The sequence below is a fragment of the Lycium ferocissimum genome, chromosome 9 (assembly GCF_029784015.1).
Source record: "Lycium ferocissimum isolate CSIRO_LF1 chromosome 9, AGI_CSIRO_Lferr_CH_V1, whole genome shotgun sequence".
Lineage (NCBI taxonomy): Eukaryota > Viridiplantae > Streptophyta > Magnoliopsida > Solanales > Solanaceae > Lycium > Lycium ferocissimum.
This window is the reverse complement of record NC_081350.1, coordinates 51,123,723-51,148,317: the sequence shown is the minus strand read 5'-3', so window position 1 is coordinate 51,148,317 and position 24,595 is coordinate 51,123,723. Positions and strand designations below refer to the sequence as shown.

At 37.9% G+C, this 24,595-nt stretch overlaps 1 long non-coding RNA gene across 1 annotated transcript; it reads left to right on the top strand.

The window, feature by feature from the left end:
- Window positions 1–932: 932 nt before the first annotated feature.
- On the top strand, window positions 933–24,581 carry LOC132031223 (uncharacterized). Its single transcript, XR_009408197.1, has 2 exons — window positions 933–997; window positions 24,358–24,581. It is a non-coding gene; the product is annotated as an uncharacterized LOC132031223 (long non-coding RNA).
- Window positions 24,582–24,595: the final 14 nt, after the last annotated feature.

The window sequence follows — 24,595 nt, the reverse complement described above, 5'->3', positions numbered from 1 at the left end:
GTGTAGCAAGGATACAAGAATTTACCCGAATATGCTGGTGGATTTTGCAAGAGAAGACAACTTCTACTTTTAATTAAGGATAAATAGCTTGTGTAGTTTAGAAATCAGAAAATGTATTTATTTTCAGACCCCGCTTTGTGAAATTTCACTGGATATGTTGTTGTTGTGTTATCGATTCATTAAGGAAAAAGAACCATAAAAATATTTCTCTTATAGGTACAATACTTGTGTTTTCATTTCTTTGTTGAACTCTATTATCTTTTAACGCCCCGAAAAGGTACGAATAATTTCTTTGGTTGCAAATTATGGTGAATTTAATTTCTTATACGAATATTTCACCAACAGATAGTGAGTCAAATTTTTACTTATATATATATATAATCAAGTTATGTTTTCCATATATATATATATATCAAGTTATGTTTTCCATATATATATATATATCAAGTTATGTTTTCCATTTAATCATGATGTCATGTCATTAATGATGTGGTATGATCATTAAGGTTGAATTTTTTTCGTTTTTACAAAGTCTATTTCTTCGTTAATTAATATGTAGGTATTAGTAAAGATCATTTCATAAATTAATAGGCTCTTTTATGAATGCGCGAAGCGCGGTCAAGTTTTCTAGTTTAAAAATAAAATTAGATAAAAATACCCTTAATCAAAGGAAGGAAAAACTCCAAAACATTATGTCAGGCTCATTTGGTATGTTGGACAAACATAAATAGTTCTGGGATAAAAAAAATAGTACTTTCTTATCCCTTGTTTGCTTACTAATCTAGGTTAAGTTATACCAGAATTAAAAATAATACTAGGATAAGTTATTCATGCCATATGGTGACATAATAGTATCAAAATTAATTATCTCCGGATAAAATACTGAAAATGAAAAAATACCTTGAGGTCTCTCGAAAATACTCTCCACTTTCTCCAGAAACATACTAGAATCATTTACACTTTCTCCCGTTGTCGATGATCAGGAACCAGAAAAGAGGTAACTTCAAAGGAAACAAACTAAAGAGATAACTTAGATCTTATAATTACAAGCAATACTGGAGTTCAAATTGGATACATATAAAGTTATCTTTCCGTCATGCGACTTTCAACGGAAATCAAGACAAAGCGGTAACTTACATCTACTTACAAGCATACACTACCAACAATCCAGTAAGACAAACATCTATGAGATAGCCAGATACATATCAACTAACTTTATTCCGTTATCCATGATCAGGAACCAGCAAATTATCGAGAAAACGAGCACCCATAAATTTCTTCATCATGAAGACTCTTAGGACGGCGTGCCTTCATTCTTTTTAGACGCATTGCTCACTTCACGAACTGTTGCATTGTAAATTTCGTTAACTGCCCTACCACCTGCACATGAAAATACAGCTTACACTATACTAAGTTAATTTCTCCAGAATTTCATTGATTTATTGGTAATAATTCATTAGATGACAACACATTTGTTCACTTCCCCAATTTCAATTTAGAGTTTAACTACTTCATTTGCAAGTGTATGCAATTATATCTTTTGTGAATTATTCAAAATTTTAATCTAAGTTAAAACTACAAACTAACAATGATTATCACATACCAGTGTTCAGGTCAGTTCGCGTGCATCTAAATTATTCCACCAAATACCTTCTACCTCAAACGCATACTACATTTTGTCTCATTTTACGCTGCACTAGTTATTTTGGTAGTAAAGAATTCTTTGATCATAAATTTTTCAAATGCTTTTCTATTAAAGATAACTATGAGTCAGACTAGTTTTTGTGTAAAATCTGAATACATATTTTGTGTCTCTAAAAGTTAAATGACCCATATCCAATTTTACACTGAAAATCATATGTTCTGACCATGGTACTCAAATTCCGTCTCCTTTTTCTCTGGGGTCTTGGGGTGGTGGTGGGGGGGGGGGGGGCAACTACACTTAGTTTCACTTATGAATTATGTAAAGATAAAAAAAAATTAAAAAAAAGAAGCAAAAACTACGCTCTATGTCTATCTTTGAAAATATTTACGCCACGTAGCTCATACTTTGGGTATAAACACCCAATTTAGCCCATATTTGTGTATAAGCATCTTTTATACAATATTATACACTTTATACAAGATTGATACATTATGTATAATGCTTTTCCCGAGGTATAATATTGTATAGCGGGCTACATGACGTAAATATTTTCAAAAGCTGTATATCTTTGAAAATTTCCCCAGCAATCATTTTTGTAAGTGAAAACAGAGCCAGAGAACAAAAGGAAAAAAAGGTCGGTGTTCATCGAAGGTGATTTGAAAGAAAAAGAAACCGATTTATTAACTCAAATTTCATTAATCTGCCCCTAATTCGATATTAAATTGAGTGCATGTACATTGTACTATGATTTTGGGGTTTTGTAAATGAGAAGGGAGCAAATTACCAGGAATGTTGTTGGCTAATTCTTTAGCGGCAAAAAAGGCAGTAAGTTTAAGGAACTTGATCATCTTATCCCTGCCTTCCTCATCGGGCACAGACTGACCAAGCATCTGCACACCGGAACAAACGAAGTCCCATATTCCCATTTTTTTTTCCCTTTGCTCTTTCCTCAGAAAATAGGATGACTAATAGAAAAAAAGGTACTGCACTGTCACTGGAAAAAGGAGAACCAAACTTTGTGCTTTTATACTGGTCTACTTGTATTCTTGGAAATTTGCAATGGTTGTGTCACGTCCCAAAATACCCGTTAGTCGTAATTGCACCCAACAAACACCACTCGCCAGGTGAACCATATATCATACCCTTAATTATTTACGAAAGTACTAAAAGAAAATAAGTGCAGGTCCAACAACGCTATTAATGATAAAAATACGAAATAGTCGCCAACTAAATCTATAATTGATTTATGAAAATCAACCAACGCTAAGATAAAAAGAATCTCTAGCCCACATCCACGTTAAGACCATTGAGCATCTAACAGAGTTACATGAGTTTGAATGTCGAGCATGTAAACCCAAAATAAAAGGAATAACTAGATAAAGCTGAAATGGCTGCCTCCACGAACAATGCGGTGGCTCACCTCAGCAACAAAATCCACTCATGAAATCTTCAACCACCAGCCTCGTTCTCAACGACAGTATCTGCATGGACATGCAGGTAAGGAGTGAGTTATACATAAATATAACCCAGTAAGATCCTCGACCCGCCACTTTAAATATCCCTGGAATAAGTGTTAGAAAATACTGTCACACCCCGATCTCACTAGGGTGTGATGGGCACCCGACCCCGTAACCGGAGCCGAGCGAACCCACTGACTCTTACTACGTACAATTTTTTTTTTTTTTAAATCTTTACGTCGAGCATACATAATAAGATTGCTGAAAAATTCCTTTGTTGCTTTTAAATCAAATAAATTATGTAACTGTACAAAACTTGTGTCATAGTACAAACTGACTCCCGAAACCCACGGCTGCGTCTGCAAAGTCTCTAACTTCAAACAAGACATCATAGCATAGCACGCTGACTCGGCGACACTCCAGAACAAATGGAGTTTGCCAACTTCGCCGGAACATCTTCTATAGTGGAGTCTGATCGTCTGGGTGTACCTGCGCGGCATGAAACGCAGCCCCCGAAAAAAAAAAGGGTCAGTACGAGCATTGTACTGAGTATGTAAGGCATGAATAGTAACATAATAGGAGATATAGCGATGAGTAGCAACATAGTAAAAATGTACCCATAAGTAACAACAGGATGGAACTGTAGAACATGTCATGTGCTGTAAAAGTGATCTGTACATCTGAGTGCCTCTTAAGGCGGAGTCATGCATGCCACCGTTACCTTTACATACGTGCGTAATCGTCCGAGTCACATGATCTCATAACCGATCGAATCGCGTAATATCATTGCGTCCGTCGGCCTCCCGCGTCCGGGTAATAATCTCTTGCGGCACCACTAGTGGGGTCGTGCCCGCCAATAGGCCCGGTGTATTATATGCGGACCACTACGCCTATCGTAGTGGCGGTCGTGCCCGCCCTCTAGGCCAGTGTAACATCAATAGCCGCCGCCGTGGCGGTGACATGCCCGGCCATCTGTAGGCCGGTAGCGTCCATCATAAGCATGCATTGGAGCCCAATCAAAAGCTATAATTTTATCGGAGTGACGTAAGGTCGGGGAACCTCCGATTGCATTATGGAGTAATCGTGATCGTCATGTCTCACCTTGAAGGAACTAGTGTTATAAGGCGAGACTAACAAACAAGGATAACATCACGGGAAAACATAAAAACGGGATCATAACATATCATTTCACATACTTTGAAACCTTTAAAATAGTCATTATCCAAAAATAGCTTAACACTTCATATCGTCGTATTCGTGGTAAAGACATATCCTTGACATGTTCATCATAGACGTTTCTTCATATCGGGCATCATCATTGTCATCATAAAACCATAGTCGTCGTTTTAGTCATAAAAACTATCAAAAACGTAAAACTAGGATTTTGGAGAAAAATGAATATTTTTGAAAACATTTATAAACTTTTAAGAAGAAAAGTCATGTTTTAAAATCACAATTTCTAACTTTTGAAAATAAGGGCGTTATGGGAGCATTTATAAGGTTACACCATATGATTCATGCCATAGAAAGAAAGAGCTTAGCCTTAACATACCTGCGCCGCGCCTTACTAGCTACGCTTATTCGTCCAACTTGTTGTCGCTAGTCTACAGTCAAGACAATTAACGCAATTGTTAGGTTCATTATCATATGCCTCTCTTAATCCTTCAAATACATTTACTTATAATCGTCAAATTTCGGCAGCATTTCCGTAAATACACCGTCCCGAGAATATGGCTCGGCCCAATTCATCCATTAACAACAATCCGAGAATTCAACTCGGCCAAACCAACAACAATGCCAACAATCTTACTAACAACATTCCATTCATACTCAATTCAATTCAATTCAATTAATTCACATAATCTTTCAACAACTCAATCAACATTTTACTTTACCGAGACCTTCCAATTTCACAACAACCATACATGTCATCATTTATATACGTTAACTTCAACAACACCCTTCATTCAACGCCACATAATCCACAATGGCAACAACTAGAATATCAAATTACATCAATTTACCACAACTTACCAAATTCTCTATCATTCGGCCACAACACTTTTCACATAGATTTTCATGAATTTTCATTCATTTTCATACATTACAATAGCAACCAAACTACTAAATAAAATTAATTCTCACTCTACACATACTACTATATTCGGCCACACTACAACATCCATATTTTCCATGAATTTTCCATGTTTTCTATTCATCACCACAACAAGCAACACACTACATGAAATGGATTCAATCTTCCAAAACAGCCCACAATACTACAAATTCAACACGAGTCGTCAAGCATCCATTTTACGTCATAATATTCTCAACAACACCACTAGAACGCTAAATTACATTAATTCATCTTTGCTACACAAACATCCTATATATTCGGCCAACATCCATACATATACAACATCATGAATTTCATCCGCTTCCACACGCTACAACACGTCCAAAACATGCATAAAACATGTAAAAGAGGATAGAACCTTACCTTTTCTTCAACTTCCCACTTGGTGTAGGATTGGTGCATGACACCAAACATCCTTCTACTTGCTTCAACACTTACACCATGTTGTAGAGGACCCTCAAATTGATAGGAAAACTAGGAGAAAAATATTTTTCTTGCTTTCTCCCTCATGGCACCCATTCGGCCAAGGCTTGGCCGAATGGCTCTCCCATTTTTTTTTCTTTCTTTCTTTCTTGCTTTCTTTCTCTCCTTGTTCAAATATGAACACCCCTCTTATATATATATATATATATTGCATGCATGTGAGGGGCACATGCCCCCTCTCTAGATTTTTATTTTCTTTTCCCTTCCTTTTTATTTTCTAGAATTTTCTTATTTTTCCATGGCAAGGATGACTTATTATTATTCTTTTTGTCATCATTTTCATTTCATTTGTTTCTAGAAATTCCTTGAAATAACAAAGAAGACTTGGTTGTCTTCCTATGTACACTTTAGCCCTTCAAGAATTTTTTGAACTTTTAGTGAAATTACCATTTTGCCCCTTGACTTCCACAATATTACAATGGGCCTTTTGCGAATTTTCTCTTTTTACCCTTAACCTTTCTCAACATTTCCATACTACCATTGCTCCCGCATAATATTCTAACAACCCGCACATTAAAATTATTTTAGAACATATTCTTGCCCTTAACTTCTCACCATTGTCTCGCAACATCCGAACGTACGAAATACGGGCCGTAACATCCTCCTTTAGAACATTCGTCCTCGAATGTTCAACTGACCTTATGGGCGTGATAATACTCCGGGAGGGTTCCTTTTATAGCTGCTCTTTCCTTTATGCCCATTCCTTATCCTTTTACCTCGTTTTCCTTATAATCGAACTCCTCGACCTTTTCATGAGTCCTTGTTCGATATCATAGGTTTTCTAATTCTATCGGACCAACGCATCTACCTTGTCTTTCTCAGACCATCTCTTTTCTGTTACCGTTTATCACCACACCTTATCGGAAACCATGTTTGAGTACGCAATCTTTATTTAACGATCCAATGCGGCCGTAGGCTATTCCTTTATCCTCAGGTCTATCTCTTAGTATACTCATTGTTAGTTCGTTTCTACTTCCTTCCCAAGTATTCTTGCGACACACCGACATATTTTTGTACTCTGATTCCAAACTAATAGATTTCCTCTTCTGACACTTGATAGTGTTGCAATTCCTTTTTAGGCCCAATATAATATGGTCTCCCCCCCTTTTGGGGGCTCCTTATATGCTAACCGCCTTCGAGTACCTTCTTCCTCTTGCTATTTCTTCATATGGGTCCTAAAGCTCGTGAACTATTCCTTTCTAACACATAGATCTCGTCCTTTCCTAGATCATCCTCTCATAACAGTTCTTCCATGCCTGAGGCAACCATACTAGTATGGTCATACATTTATTCCTTCATATATCTTTCAAGGCCAAAGTCTTATCATATCGTCGCTAAACTTAATCACTCTTTTTCTTACTTCACACTGCCTTATCTTAGTCACTATTCCTTCCGCCTTGCTTATCAAAATCGGTCCTTCAACCTCGTACACTTCTTTCCTGTTTCCTTTTATCACTTTCTATTCCTTTTCACATGTCTACTTTGAGTCCTTACCCAAACAATCTCGCGCTTTGCCGGTAATTTCTCTCGGGAGCCTCCTCATCGAGGTTTCTTACCTTTGGCCTCCTTTCGACACTTTGTTCTCTTTGCTTTCCACTAACACACTCTTTCCTTCCCAACTATCACCATATTAGACCCTCCAGCCTTAATCCATAACAAAATAATGACAAACTTTCCTTGTAGTACTTATATCATCCACTTTTCGTCACTTGGGCTTCGGTTCCCTTACTTGACTAATGCCTTCCTTACCGTAGCGCCGGTCGCTGGGACTCCCGTATCCATCGACATAATCATATGTATAATATTCTATACATTCATACACACATATATATATATATACTATCAACTAACCCACAAAATACTTTCAAACATTGTTCAAGCCTATCCAACTTTCCCGGGTTATGATACACTTTTTGTCTCCTCACCGAGCTAGTCTGCCTCGCCTCACGCAACCTCTTAAGGTTTCTAGCCATTCCATACACTCTGGTTTTCCTTAGGTTACTCTAATCTCTCATTCGTCTCTTATACTTAAATTTATGGAATTCCTTCATACTTCCCAGGGGGGTCACCCATCCTCCCACCTTAGCACGCTTAATCTCGACACTCTGGTGGGATTCGGTGCCTTAATGCCGATATAATCGCGTCCATTTTCTCATATGACCTTTATTACATAATTTAAGGCAAGTCGAAGCCTCACAGCTTCCAAAACATTTTCGTAATACGTCCTTTCTTTTACATTTACCGCTTTACCCTTTTCTCTTCTCGATATTCACTTTCTGCCTGTGCATGACTATCTCTGTCCGGCTCCCCGCTCCACGTAACGGAACAAATATATCAGTCGGTCCTACCTCTTTCGACGTCCATATCATCATTCGCCTCTTTCCACCGATACTGGGCGCCTGCAGAAATCAACGATGAGTATAAGAAATTTTATTTCCTATGACTTGGCTCTATCTCACGATCTAATGAAAGAAAAAAGGTCAACCATCCCTAGATGCCCCCGCGACCTCTCGTTTATAAATGTGGCCGGCTTCACACCCATAAACAGACTCGGACACGACTTGCGTACATCCCTTAGACCGACCCGCTCGATACCACTTTGTCACAACCCGATCTCACTAGGGTGTGATGGGCACCGACCCGTAACCCAGAGCCGAGCGAACCACCTACTTCTTACTACGTACAATTTTTTTTTTTTTTTAAATCTTTACGTCGAGCATACATAATAAGATTCTTTGAAAATTCCTTTGTTGCTTTTAAATCAAATAAATTATGTAACTGTACAAAACTTGTATCATAGTACAACCGACTCCGAAAACCCACTCCCAACACCCAACTGCGTACGCAAAGTCTCTAACTTCAAACAAGACATCATAGCATAGCACGCTGACTCGGCGACACTCTAGAACAAATGGAGTTTGCCAACTTCGCCGGAACATCTTCTATAGTGGAGTCTGATCGTCTGGGTGTACCTGCGCGGCATGAAACGCGACCCCGAAAAGGGGGTCGCACGAGCATGACCGAGTATGTAAGGCATGAATAGTAACATAATAGGAGATATAGCGATGAGTAGCAACATAGTAAAAATGTACCCATAAGTAACAACAGATGGTGTAGAACATGTCATGTCTTGTCAGAAAAGTGATTGTACATCCGAGTGCCTCTTAAGGCGGAGTCATGCATGCTATCGTTACCTTTACATACGTGCGTAATCATTCGAGTCACATGATCTCTTATTCTTGACCTGAATCGCGTAATATCATTAGCCCGCGTCCGGGCCTCCCGCGTCCGGGGGGTAATAATCTCTTTTGCGCACCACAGTGGGGGTCGTGCCGGCCAATAGGCCATATGTAATATATACGCAGCACCATCTACGCCTATCGTAGTGGCGGTCGTGCCGCCCTCTAGGCCGTTGTAACATCCAATAGCGCCGCCGTGGCGGTGACATGCCCGGCCATCTAGGCCAGTGTAGCGTCCATCATAAGCATGCATTGGAGCCCAATCAAAAGCTATAATTTTATCGGAGTGATGTAAGGTCGGGAACCTCCGATTGCATTATGGAGTAATCGTGATCGTCATGTCTCACCTTGAAGGAACTAGTGTTATAAGGCGAGACTAACAAACAAGGATAACATCACGGGAAAACATAAAACAGGATCATAACATATCATTTCACATACTTTGAAACCTTTAAAATAGTCATTATCCAAAAATAGCTTAACACTTCATATCGTCGTATTCGTGGTAAAGACATATCCTTGACATGTTCATCATAGACGTTTCTTCATATGGGCATCATCGTTGTCATTATAAAATCATTTTCATCGTTTTAGTCATAAAAACTATCAAAAACGTAAAACTTAGATTTTTGGAAAAAAAAATTGAATTTTTTTGAAAACATTTATAAACTTTTTAAGAAGAGTCACGTTTTAAAATCACAATTTCTAACTTTTGAAAATAAGGGCGTTATGGGAGCATTTATAAGGTTACACCATATGATTCATGCCATAGAAAGAAAGAGCTTAGCCTTAACATACCTGCGCCGCGCCTTACTAGCTACGCTTATTCGTCCAACTTGTTGCCGCTAGTCTGATCCAAGACGATTAACGCAATTGTTAGGTTCATTATCATATGCCTCTCTTAATCCTTCAAATACATTTACTTATAATCTGCCGAAATTTCGGCAGCATTTCCCCTGTAAATACACCGTCCCGAGAATATGGCTCGGCCCAATTCATCCATTAACAACAATCCGAGAATTCAACTCGGCCAAACCAACAACAATGCCAACAATCTTACTAACAACATTCCATTCATACTCAATTCAATTCAATTCAATTAATTCACATAATCTTTCAACCGCTCAATCAACATTTTACTTTACCCGAAACCTTCCAATTTCACAACAACCATACATGTCATCATCATTTATATACGTTAACTTCAACAACACCCTTCATTCAACGCCACATAATCCACAATGGCAACAACTAGAATATCAAATTACATCAATTTACCACAACTTACCAAATTCTCTATCATTCGGCCACAACACTTTTCACATAGATTTTCATGAATTTTCATTCATTTTCATACATTACAATAGCAACCAAACTACTAAATAAAATTAATTCCTCACTCCTACACATACTACTATATTCGGCCACACTACAACATCCATATTTTCCATGAATTTCCCATGTTTTCTATTCATCACCACAACAAGCAACAAACTACATGAAATGGATTCAATCTTCCAAAACAGCCCGCAATACTATAAATTCAACACGAGTCGTCAAACATCCATTTTACGTCATAATATTCTCAACAACACCACTAGAACGCTAAATTACATTAATTCATCTTTGCTACACAAACATCCTATATATTCGGCCAACATCCATACATACACAACATCATGAATTTCATCCGCTTCCACACACTACAACACGTCCAAAACATGCGTAAAACATGTAAAAGAGGATAGAACCTTACCTTTTCTTCAACTTTCCACTTGGTGTAGGATTGGTGCATGACACCAAACATCCTTCTACTTGCTTCAACACTTGCACCATGTTGTAGAGGACCCTCAAATTGATAGGAAAACTAGGAGAAAAATATTTTTCTTGCTTTCTCCCTCATGGCACCCATTCGGCCAAGGCTTGGCCGAATGGCTCTCCCATTTTTTTTTTCTTTCTTTCTTTCTTGCTTTCTTTCTCTCCTTGTTCAAATATGAACACCCCTCTTATATATATATATATATATTGCATGCATGTGAGGGGCACATGCCCCCTCTCTAGATTTTTATTTTCTTTTCCTTTCCTTTTTATTTTCTAGAATTTTCTTATTTTTCCATGGCAAGGATGACTTATTATTATTTATTATTATTCTTTTTGTCATCATTTTCATTTCATTTGTTTCTAGAAATTCCTTGAAATAACAAAGAAGACTTGGTTGTCTTCCTATGTACACTTTAGCCCTTCAAGAATTTTTTGAACTTTTAGTGAAATTACCATTTTGCCCCTTGACTTCCACAATATTACAATGGGCCTTTGCGAATTTTCTCTTTTTACCCTTAACCTTTCTCAACATTTCCATACTACCATTGCTCCGCATAATATTCCTAACAACCCGCACATTAAAATTATTTTAGAACATATTCTTGTCCTTAACTTCTCACCATTGTCTCGCAACATCCGAACGTACGAAGTACGGGCTATAACAAATACAAACACACACCAAGCACAAAATATTACGCACATGAATATATCATTATATAATAGCAACCAAGGGTCAAACCACTATTTATCAAGTATATTATATATCTCAACACAATTTACACTAAGGACGTCATAAACAAGTATAGCTAAAGAATTAACCAACACCATGAATCCACGACAACATACACAATGTGCCAAATATGTCGGGAAGCATACACAATGCTAAGGGAAGCATACACAATGCCCCAATATCATCAAGAAGCATACAAAATGCTAAGGGAAGCATACACAATGCCCCAATATCGTGGCTCACAGCTGTATCACATCACAAAACAATTTATAAAGAGAGTTTTAGATAATTTAAAAATAAAGTATATGCAGCTGGCCTTAGGGGACCACCTATTCTCGCCAACACACGCCGCCCCCCAACACATGGACTAAAAAGACAAAACATATTTTTAAAACGGGTTTTGAAAAGCAAGTACCCAAAGCTTAAAGTCTCACTTACCTCACACTCACAATTCAAGCACACTTCCCAATAAATCAAAACTGCGTTCTCGAGTCTCCGGATTGCCTAAAACTACACAAAAATGCATTTAGAATGGTCAAAACCCTTAGGGTAAACCACTTCTAAATTTTTAGAGGCTTAAACGGTTAAAGTCAAATTTTAAAGGACGAAAATGCCCTCTGGTCAATGATATATAGAAGTCTAAAATCCGACACTATTTGCCCTTTCAAATCAATGATTTTGATTTAAGAATCCTAGAGCTGAACTTTCTCAATTCCTCAAAATATCCCCATATTTTCTCCATAAAGATTCACCCATAATTATATAATAAACTTAAATAAAATATTAGAGTCATTACCTTGATGATTTGGGATGAAAGTTCTTATTTTTATCCCTTCTTTTCCTTTCTTTTTCTCCCTTTTTTTTTTCCACTGGTTTTTCTCCATCTGTTGCTTGCTCTCTTTTATTTTCCTTTCATCTTTGTACAATTAATCCTCTGATGGTCTAACTTTTGAAGTCTTTAATTTCTTTTGTTTTCCTTTTCCTTTTTGGGCTTGGCCCACTAAATTCCTTCTTTTCAATTTTCTTTTTAATTCTAATTTCGAATTTCTTTTCTTTTTTAATTCCTTTTAGCTAAAATTACCAAATAAATCCTTATTTAAAAAATTGGGTTATTACATTCTTCACCACTTAAAATAACGCTCGTCCTCGAACGGATCTAGATCATACCTGTCGCGTCAAATAAATGAGGATATTTATCTCGCATGTCCTCCTCGGACTCCCAAGTAGCCTCCTCGGTTGGGTGATTACGCCATTTCACTTGATCGAAGCTACTTTCGACCTCAATTGTCGCACTTGCCTATCAAGAACAGATATCAGGCCCTCCTCATAAGTCAAATTCTCATCGAGCTCCACATCCTCCTCGGGTCGAATCTTATGGCTATCATCACCAACATATCGTCTGAGCATAGACACGTGAAATACAGGATGAACAGCAGACAATTTTGGAGGTAAAGCAAGTCTATATGCCACTAACCCAATTCGATCCAAAATCTCATAAGACCGATATACCTAGGGCTTACCTTGCCCTTCCGACCAAATCTCATAACTCCTTTCATAGGTGAAACTTTAAGAAGACTTTTTCACCCTTCACGAACTCCACATCACGAACTTTCTTATCTGCATAGGGCTTCTGTCTGCTTTGTGTTGTCTTAAGTCGTTCTCGCATCATCGCTACTTTCTCGAAGGCTTGCTGAACCAAATCTGGACCTAACAGTCGTGCTTCGCCCGGTTCGAACCATCCGACTGGTGAACGACACTTGCAACCATATAGATCCTCAAACGGCGCCATCTGTATACTCGATTGTTAGCCGTTATTATAAGCAAACTCTACCAAAGGCAACTGATCGTCCCAATGACCACCAAAATCAATCGCGCAAGCTCTAAGCATGTCCTCCAAAATCCGAATTACTCGCTCGCACCGTCGACCGCCTTGTGGATGAAAAGTCGTACTCAACTCGACTCCGTGAACCCAACGACTTCTGAAAAGACTTCCAAAACTCAGCAGTAAATTGTGCACCTCGATTAGATGTTATAGTAATGGGCACACCATGAAGTCGAACTATCTCACGGTGGTAAATATTCGCTAACTGCTCTACGGTATGAGTAACCCGAATCGGTATAAAATGAGCGAATTTTGTGAGTCTATCCATAATCACCTCCGCATTGAGTCATGTTTCTTGAAAGTATTCGTAAAACCAACTACGAAATCCATCGTAATCCTTTCCCACTTCCACTGGATAATTAAGTTTTGCATTACTCTACCGCGGGTTTTTGATGTTCATATTTAACCCGCCGATAACCCCAGCAACTAGCCACATGTTTCAAAATATCGCCTTCATACCTTTCCACCAATATAATCCACGCAAGTCTTCGGGTACATCTTCGTAGCACTCGGGTGGATGGAGTATCGCGAGCTATGAGCCTCTTCAAGAATTGGTTGCTTCACATCACCCACCATAGGAATACACAGTCTACTATGACAACGTAACACTCCTTCGCCATCAATAGAGAATGTTTAGCGCCCCTATTTCGCACTCGATCTTGTAGTCTAGCAAACAGGGATCTTCATATTGGCAAGCCTTGACGTGTCCCACTAAGAACGATTGTGCAAGGCATACCTGCAAGTAACCTGCCCTGCACTGTATGATCAATCCGAACTCCGCAGTTGGCTAATGCCTGAATATCCTTAGCCATAGGTCGTTCTTCAGCAGTAAATCGGGCCAAGCTGCCCATAGACTTTCTACTCAAGGCGTCTACCACCACAATCGCCTTACCAAGATGATACAAAATAGTAAGATCATAATCGTTAAGTAACTCTAACCACCGTCGCTGTCTCAAATTCACATTTTTTTGCTTAAATATGTATTGTAGACTCTTGTGATCAGTATAAATTTCACGGCTCACCATAAAGATAGTGACGCCAGATCTTGAGTGCAAATACAATTGCAGCCAATTCTAAGTCATGAGTTGGATAATTCTTCTCATGTTTCATTAGTTGTCGAGACGCATAAGCTATCACCTTGCCATTCTGCATCAAGACACAACCCAACCCGCCTCGAGTTGCATCATAATAAACGGTGAAACCACCCTCATCGCAGTAAGGTCAAAACGAGCCGTAGTCAACGCATTCTTTAATTTCGAAAACTTTCCGAACATTCATCCGACCATTGAATACCACACCTTTGAGTTAAACGTGTCAACGGAGTGGTTATCTTCGAAAACCCTCCATAAACCTTCTCCGAATATCCGCCTAGTCCTACGAAGTCGCGTATCTTGCGGGAGCAGCTGGCCGAGGCCAATCTCGAACCGCTTCAATTTTCTTTGAATCAACTTGAATCCCATCTCGAGACACCACGTGTCCTAGAAAGGAAACGGTGCCCAACCGTAATTCACATTTTGAGAACTCGGGCATAAAGCTCTCGTTCTTGGGCAAGCGTTCGTAGCACAATTCTCAAGTGTTGTCCATGTCGAGCCTCACTCCAAGAAAGAGATCAAAATATCATCAATGAACACAATCACAAAATGGTCTCAGTATGGCTTGAATACCCTGTTAATGAGGTCCATAAATGTTGTGGATGCATTAGTCAACCCGAAGGACATCACCAAAAATTCAAAATGCCCATATCTGGTCCGAAAAGCTGTCTTGGAGTTATCTTTGATATTGATTCTCAGCTGATGATAACCTGATCTCAAGTCAATTTTGGAAAAATGAGTAGCACCCAGCAGCTGATCAAACAAATCATCAATACGAGGCAATGGATACTTATTCTTGATCGTCGTCTTGTTCAGTTGCTTGTAGTCAAAGCACATTCTCATCGTGCCATCTTTTTTTTTCACAAATAACACAGGTGCACCCCAAGGCGATACACTAGGCTTAATGAACCCCTCATCAAGTAGCTCTTGGAGTTGAACCTTCGCCTTCAACCCGCCCAGAGTCATACGATATGGAGGAATAGAGATAGGTCGAGTCCCTAGAACTAAATCAATACCGAACCTCGATTTCTCTCATCGTGGGTAAAGCCGGTAAATCCGGAAACACATCCGCAAATTCGCGAACAATAAGAACACTATCAATAGCAACATTCTCCCCTCGAGTATCATGAATGGTAGCAATAAAACCCAAACACCAATGGTTAATCATTCGGCGTGCGTTTACATAAGATATTATTTTTCCTTGAGTCACAGGAGTCATGCCTTTCCACTCTAAAGGTTCTCCGAGAAATTTAAAACGTATAAGCTTAGCATAGCAATCAACCGATGCATAACATGAGGCCAACCAATCCATGCCCATAATCACATCGAAAGTGGACATCGGTAACACATATAGATCAACTACGATATCCCTGCACTGAACAAATATCACACAATCTCGATAAACTCTATCCACTCATATACTCTCCCCCACTGGGGTTTCTACCGCACATGGCACATTAATAGACTCAACTCCCCGTTCTAAGAATAAAGCAAAAGAAGGAGAAACATATGAATATGTAGAACCAGGATCAATAAGAGCATATGCACTATGAGAACCGATAGTAATAATACCTGTGACTACTACATTAGATGCCTCGACATCCTGTCTGGTCATAGCAAAGAATCTCGGCGGTCCACCTGCTCCCTGAGCAACCTGTGCACCTCGTCGACCCCGTCCACGGTGCACCCCCCCGAGCGTCCTAGCCGGGCCGAATCTCGACACCGTAGTAGTTCCCCGCGGGCCGTGTACCAGTCGACTAGAACCGTAGACTCTTTAGATGATTTAGCAATATGCCCCTTTTCACCACAAGTAAAACAAGCCCCATCTCCGCCCTAAAGCAATGACCACCGTGATTTCTACCAGCGTTTAGAACACCCCTGATGATACTCGACCGATATGAGCTACTACCCTTCTTTGCACCGTCGGCCCCGTCGCCTAGCCGAATAACCACCAACATCGCACCACCGATTCCGACCGAGCAGGTCCGGATTGCCTATGATAAAAACCACTTCGCCCCCGCATACGTTAATTACCAAACCCACCTGTGTTACGTGGCTATTTGCTTTCACGCTCAATTTTGTCCATTTCTAGATAGGACTCGTAACGGAGAGGAGTGTCAACTACATTTGAATAGATACCATATCGCACATCTCGTACTACAGGACCACGATAGCGACGCTCAAGTCCATCCACAAAATCATCTCACCTTCACTCTCGGATCCTCAACCAAAGAAGGCACATACTTGGATAAATCAGTAAACTTGGCCTCATATATCCGTAATGGTCATAGTTCCTACCGCGATTATCAACCGACGTCTCATGTCATCTCGCTTTGCTTAACGGAATAAACTATCCAAATAGTGCGAAAATTTCGACCAAGTAATAGGTGGTAACCCCCCGTTTTTTGTCTACCTCTTCGAATCGAAATCCACCAAGACTCTACACCCCGAGAAAAAAAAAAGTGGCAAATTCCACACCACGAGTCTCCTTCACCCCCAACGCATAGTCAATATCTTTTCACAACGATCAATGAACTCTCGAGGTTTAATAATATGGCATCCATCTCTCGTGGCTTAAGATCCATGAAATTCTTAAACTCCTTCGGATTGCCCCGTAGACCGGACAACCTATCGAGGGGCCAACTCGCGTGTCCGATTAGCCGCAACATTCAACCGAACTTCGAGCTTGTGCTTTCGAAAATACGAGGACCTCGAAAGTCCACTGCCATGATTGACGCCAATGCCTCCAACACATTCAATAACCGATCACCACATCCGCGGCAAAGCAATAATAAAGTAGGTAAATAACCGGGTGCTTCATGGAGGTTCTCAACCACTTGTTCTTGCATTTGCTCCGACGCAACTCAAGGCGAGCCCCATTCACAACTTCAAAGCCGAGGGTGGCACCGAGTCCTAGTCCGAGCCTAGTCCGACGAGCTCTAGCTTGGCTACCACCCAGTAGTACTCTATCTAGCACCACGCGCATGAAGACGCGCGTTTTAGCCATCATGAAATAAATATTACAAGGTTAGACTTGATTCAACTCATGCACGAATAAGGAATGAAAGAAGTGAAAACTTCCAGATGTTCAAAAGCAGCTCTTCAAGGTCATAAGTATGGGCGCCACATACCCATGAACAAGACTCACTAAACACTCGCTCCACGACCCTAGACTTAAAGCCTAAGCTCGATACCAACTTTGTCACGTTCCAAAATACCCGCAAGACGTGATTGGCACCTAAAGAACACCACCCGCTGTGCGAACCATATATCATACCCGTTAATCATTTACGAAAGCACTAAAAGAAAATAAGGTAAGGTGTCCAACAACGCTTATTAATGATAAAAATACGAAATAGTCGCCAACCAAATCTATAATCGATTTATAAAACCAACCAACGCTAAGATAAAGAGAATCTCTAGCCCACATGCCTCGCTAAGACGATATCCCAAGAGTTACATGAGTTTGAATTTCGCGTACGTAAACCAAAATAAAAGGAATAACTAGAAATAAACTAGATAAAGTTGCGGGTTACCTCCACGAACAACGCGTGTGGCTCAAAGAACAATATCCACTCATGAAATCTTCAACCACCAACCCAAAGCCGCATGGATATAAAAGCAGTTATACATAAATATAACCCTGTAAGATCCTAAACTACTTTAAATACCCCCGGAATAAGTATTAAAAATACAAACACACTCCAAGCAAATATTATGACATGAATATATCATTATATCAAAGAACTAAGACTCAAACCACTATTTATCACGATTATATATTCAACACAATTTACACTAAGGATATGTCATAAACGGCGCTTGAATTAATCAACGACCATGAATCCACGACAACATACACAATGAACATCCATAGACAATGCTAAGGAAGCATACACAATATACATAAATATAACACTCAGGGAAGCATACACAATGCCCTAATATCATGGCTCACTTTTAAATATCATCACAAAATAAATAAGTTTTAGTTATTTGAAGTATATAAGGACCAAACACACTAAACAAGCACAAAACATATTTTTAAAACGGGTTTTGAAAAGCAACATGAATATAATCATTATATAATCAAGCACGTTTCAACCACACAAACGGAAGAATGCTCAAACTTTAGGGTAAACTATCTATATCTTTAAGTATCAAATTTTATATATGTGTTCAAAACACAAACATATGTTTTCGGAAGGCCTTAACGAGAGGATTCCAATGATATATAGAAGTCTAAATCCGACACTATTTGCCCTTTCAAATCAATGATTTTGAATTAACTAAACTTTCAATGCTCAAAATATCCCCATATTTTCACCGTAAAGATTCACCCATAATTATGTAATAAACTTAAATAAAAGATTAGAATCATTACCTTGATGATTTGGGATGAAAGTTCTTATTTTTATCCCTTCTTTTCCTTTCTTTTTCTCCCTTTTTTTTTCCACTGTCTTTTCTCCCTCTGTTGCTTGTTCTCTTTTATTTTCCTTTCAGCTTTGTACAATTAATCCTTCATATCTGATGGTCTAACTTTTGAAGTCTTTAATTTCTTTTTTTTTTTTTTCCTTTTCCTTTTTCCTTTTCCTTTTTGGGCTTGGCCCACGAAATTCTTCTTTCAATTTTCTTTTTAATTCTAATTTCAATTTCTTTTTCTTTTTTTAATTCCTTTTAGCTAAAATTACCAAATAAACCCTTATTTAAAAAATTGCTATTAAGTTTCTCTTGATTTTCTTTTTAACCACAATGTCATGCAATTTGGAATCATTATTTTGATTTTAAAGGAGTGTTTGTTTATGAAATTTGCATAAATTTTATGATTTCAAATCTCAAATTCTTTTAAAAGTAGTATCTGGGATTCCAAATCATAATTTCAAAATTTTTGGAAAACAAAAGACTCTTTTTTTTTTAAATCATTAGTTAATTGAGATTTATTGGATTGATTAACTTAGATTGGTGAAAACAAATGAACAAATAGCTAATTATTTGACCACTAAATAATATTTAATCGTTATCTCAAAATTATTCAGGGAGTGCTAAAATAAAATTTATATAAAATAATCCTATTTGAATCACAAAGAACTCAGGAATATTTTATGGTACTTTAAACCGCCAAACATTTAAACTCTAGCAATATTTCTTGGAATTTGAACTATGATATCTCAAAACTCGACGAAAATATCAGGATTTTTTAGTATATATTTTTCCTGGAGTTTGAAATATGTCACTCAATTTTTTAATGGAGTTTGAATTTAGTAGTGTAGTCCAAACTCCACCGAACTTCATGAAAAATTCTTGAAGTTCAAATTCTAATGAAATTTCAAGGAGTTTTTTGTGCTTTAGCTAAGGATATCTTTTTTCAAATTTTATTTTTGTATTAAGAAGGGGTTGTTTTTTCAATTATATTTCAACCACCATCTAAATTATAAATATCAGTCCAAAAAGTGGTTAGTCCAAACAATTTTATGATATTCTTAATACATAGGATCCATAAAGTAAGAACCATTTTATTCCTTGAGTTCCTCTATTTTCAAAGTTCACATTCGGAACTTTTAATTAAAGATAAAAGGATTCTATTCGTTCCATCTTCACCTTTGATGATATTCTGATTTCCTAAAAATTTTCATGCTTTGATATAATGGAATTCCTTTTCACGGGCAACCAATGAAGTAGCTTTTTTGAAATTATGTGACTAAAGTAAATTGGAGCTTTTTACACTGTTTAAAATTAAATTTTGGTTAGCATATAAGACATATTACCTTCGAAGGAAGGAAAACAAAAGGAACCACTTCTCCGGGGCATAAATCAGCTTGATTAGCTTATGCCTTATAAGTAAAGCATCCTCTTATCTGTAGGTAATAGGAATAGAATATCACAGGACAAATAAATAAAAGAGGAAATACAGATCAAGGGCAGGAAATCCCCATATATACATAATGATTTTCTGTAATATTTGAGATACTACTAAGAGAAGAGGAAAATGAAATTCTTGTTGCAGCTTAATTGTAACAACCCCAATTTTAATGAGGGGTTAATTTGTAATTTACCAGAAGAGGAAAAAAAAGGGGGGGCTGAAGCCCAAATTTGAAAGGAAAGGAAAGAACGATTTAAAAAGGCAAAGAAAGCCAACGTTCTTAAGTCATAACACAAGCATAAAACACAGAGAAAGAAAAGAAAAGGGAGGGAGAAAAAGAGAGGAAAAGAAAAGAGAAAAATAGGAATTTTCAGCCCTAATCATCAAGGTAATGCCTCTAATCTTTTATTTAAGTATATTACATAATTATGGGTGAATCTTTAAGTTAAAACATGGGGATATTTTGAGGAATTGAGAAAGTTTAGCCCTAGAGCTTTTCAACCTAAATCATTGATTTGAAGGGGCAAATAGTGTCGGATTTTAGACTTCTATATATCGTTGGAATCCTCTCGTTAAGGCCTTCCCGAAAACATATGTCTTATCGGGTTTTGAACACATTGACCGAGGGCGTTTTTTTTAAAATTTGATTTTAACTGTTTAAGCCTCTAAAATATAGAAGTGGTTTACCTTAAGGGTTTTGACCATTCTAAATCTGTTTTTGTGTAATTTGAGGCAATCCAGAGACTTGAGAACGCAGTTTTGATTTATTGGGAAGTGTGCTTGAATTGTGAATTTGAGGTAAGTGAGACTTTAAGCTTTGTGTACTTGCTTTTCAAAACCAGTTTTAAAATATGTTTCGTCTGCTTGGTCCATGTGTTGGGACGAGCGTGTGCTTGGCAGAATCGGTGGTCTTTCAGGCTAGCTGCATATACTTTATTTTCAAATACTCTAAAACTCTCTTTATAAATTATTTCGTAATGTGATACTGCTGTGAGCCATGAGATTGGGGCATTGTGTATGCTTCCCTTTCACATTGTGTATGCTTCTTAATTTTACTGGGCATTGTGTATGCTCCCCTTAGCATTGTGTATGCTTCTCGAGCATTGTGTATGCTTCTTGATATATTTGACACATTGTGTATGTTGTTGTGGATTCGTGGTGTTGATAAATTCTTTAACTGCTATTATGACAGGTCCTTAGTGTAAATTGTGTTGAGATATATCCTATTCGTGATAAACCATTGTTGGACCTTGTCGGATATTATATTACGATATAATCCTTGTTCATAATATTTTTGTGCTGCTTGTGTGTTTGTATTTTCTAACACTTGTTCTAGGGGTAATTTAGAGTGGCGGGTCGAGGATCTTACTGGGTTATATTTACATATAGCTCACTCCTTACCTGCATATCTATGCAGATACTGTTGGTGACGACGAAGCTAGTAGCTCACGAGTTTGCTAGAGTTAATCTATTGGTTGAGGTGAGCCGCCGCTTTGTTCGTGGAGGCTACCAAAAGTGTCTTTATCATTTATTTATTAATGCTTTTTTTTTCTTTTGGGATTTACAAACCCGAGTCTTTTGTAATTCTCTTAGATGCTCCGTGGTCTAGTGTGGGATTTGGGCAAGAGTATCTGGTTAATATTTTGAAACACTAATTATCCGTAATTAATTATTATATTATTTGAGTGCTTATTTAATTTGGTTAATGCTGCAAAATTATGGTTAAGATATGAAAATATGGTTCGCCTGACCGGTAGTGTGTGCTGGGTGCCAATCACGTCTAGGGGGTATTTTGGGACGTGACATTAATTAAGCAGAAAAAAGGGAAGTCGAAGGAGAAAGAACTTAAGGAACATTGAAAGAGTTGTTCAGTTCAGGAGCATTTTATGGACCTTGAGGATGGCAAAGATTGAGCAAAGGATCTGCTAAAAGCAGGCCTGCCACCCAATACTTGTGGGAAACGGGAGGAAGAGTGAGAGATAGCGGTTTTTCTGACTCCAAACTACCATAAAAAGTTGAAAGTTGATTCACAGGCAAAACCATAACATAATGATAAATAGTTTTTCTGTAATGACCAAATGAGTTACTTATTAAAAAAACAAAGTAATGACCAAATGGGTTCCGTAACTTCTTTCTGAAAATCGAGGAATCCCTAAGAGCTGGTGGCGCATGATACGAAACTCGGTTGAGGATGCCCCCCTCTTTCACAACTTAAATACCACTAGACCAAAGCCTTGAGGGGCCAAAGTGGGTTCAGAACTGAATCAAGCAAAATAACATTTTATATATGCTTTCAGACTGCTCAAGCTGGCATGCAAAAAGATTTTAAGGCTAGCACGAGCTTCACAACAATTTTATTTGACGAGTTGCGAGAGCATGAAATAATTTGAATTCAGCAACCTACAAGATGGCAGAATGTAAACTTAGCTACTTTATCAGCTACTTACCTAGAATTGTAAGCTAAGCTGAAAGTCACAAGTCACACGTGTATTCAATCTACTTAAAGGTTTGTTACTTTCATTCACAACGATGATAATGCCTTTTAATGTCATACCCAATCACATATTAAATTCATGTCTAATATCTAATGAAGTAAAAAGTCTCCCCTTCTAACCATTAACCAAAGGATTGATTATAAGGCTCTTACATTTCACCATTGATAATTTTAATTATAGAATATTAAAGTTTCTACAAAACAATCTCAGGTAAGAAATTTTTCTAGTCTTTAACTTTTTTACTACTGCACTAGGCAACAAGAAGGTCCGAGGCGACACGCATTAACGAACAATCTGATAAACTGCCAAGTGCCAACAAGACCATGTCAGCTGACCAATGTTTAGTTTGTCTAATATACTTTTGAATTTTCCACAAAAATCCTTCTTTTTTCCTAGAGATCAACTTTCCTTTCCAAAGAAATAACTCAACAATGCTCAACTAGACATATGATACTGGAATTCTATAGTTTATCACTTACTCTGGATACTACAAAATCTAAATTTTATTTGAAGTGGGAATCTACTCAACTCACCTGGGAAAGTAAGGATTCTTTACTTGTTTATCCAAATCCAGTAATCCAATTATACAAGCTTACTTAACAATTTTTAAGTACACTTAAAGAACAAATACAACAATACAAGTTAAATCTCCAACATCAATGATAATAGCCACAAATACCTGCTAAGAAGTACGAAGAGGTTCCAGTTATTAAAAAGAGGAATGCAAGATGGAGAGTCAAATATAAGTCATTTGAGGAAAAAGCCAAGCCCAACATAACTGCAAGACACACAACCAGCATCAAAACTGCAATTTTTAGCGTATTTCAAGTAGAAGCCTGAGTCCAAAAAGAAAGAAAGATCAACTACTTGAATCAATAAATATAAAGTTGAAACATGAATCGCAAAGGGGAAATCTTACATACGTTGACTCCTGGAGCCAAAGCTCTAAGAAGAACTGCTTTTGCTGATGATAATTCTTCTCTGCTTGATTCTTTCGACTCCATTTTTGTCATTTGTGTATGATGGGATCTGATTGTGATTTTAAGTTTTTAACCTCCAAAACAGGAAGAAATAATGAGGAAGATTGAGAATCGTGATGGTAATTACCCGGTAAATTGGATAAGTTATGTCTAGGTCCAAACTAACTTTGGCTCCGTCCAATTTTTACAAGTTTACATTCATGACAGGAGGCCTCGCTTGTGGAATTACAGTAGGTAGGGTTAAGGTCTGCATACACTCTACCCTCCCTAGACCGCACTTGTGGGATTACACTGGGTATGATGTTGATAGTACATTCATGACAAAACAACAAGGGCAGCGTCTTCTGTCTACAAAGTTTGCTTCCAATTATGCAAATTTCCAAAAGGAAGCAATACAAAGAGGTAACCTACATCTAATTACAAGCATATTCAAACTCATGATACTACAATTCAAATTGCAACACTATCGCAGATGCATCTATGAAGTTCAAAGGAAACACAATAAAGAGGTAACTCCAAAGGAAACTAAATAAAGAGGTAACTTCAAAGGAAACAAACTAAAGAGATAACTTAGATCGAATAATTACAAGCGATACTGGAGTTCAAATTGTTGTCGCATAGATGATACATATAAAGTTTGCTTTCCGTCATGTGACTTTCAAAGGAAACAACACAAATAGGTAACTTAGATCTACTTACAAGCATACACTACCAACAATCTAGTAAGACAAACATACATGAGATAGCCAGATACATATCAATTAACTTTATTCCG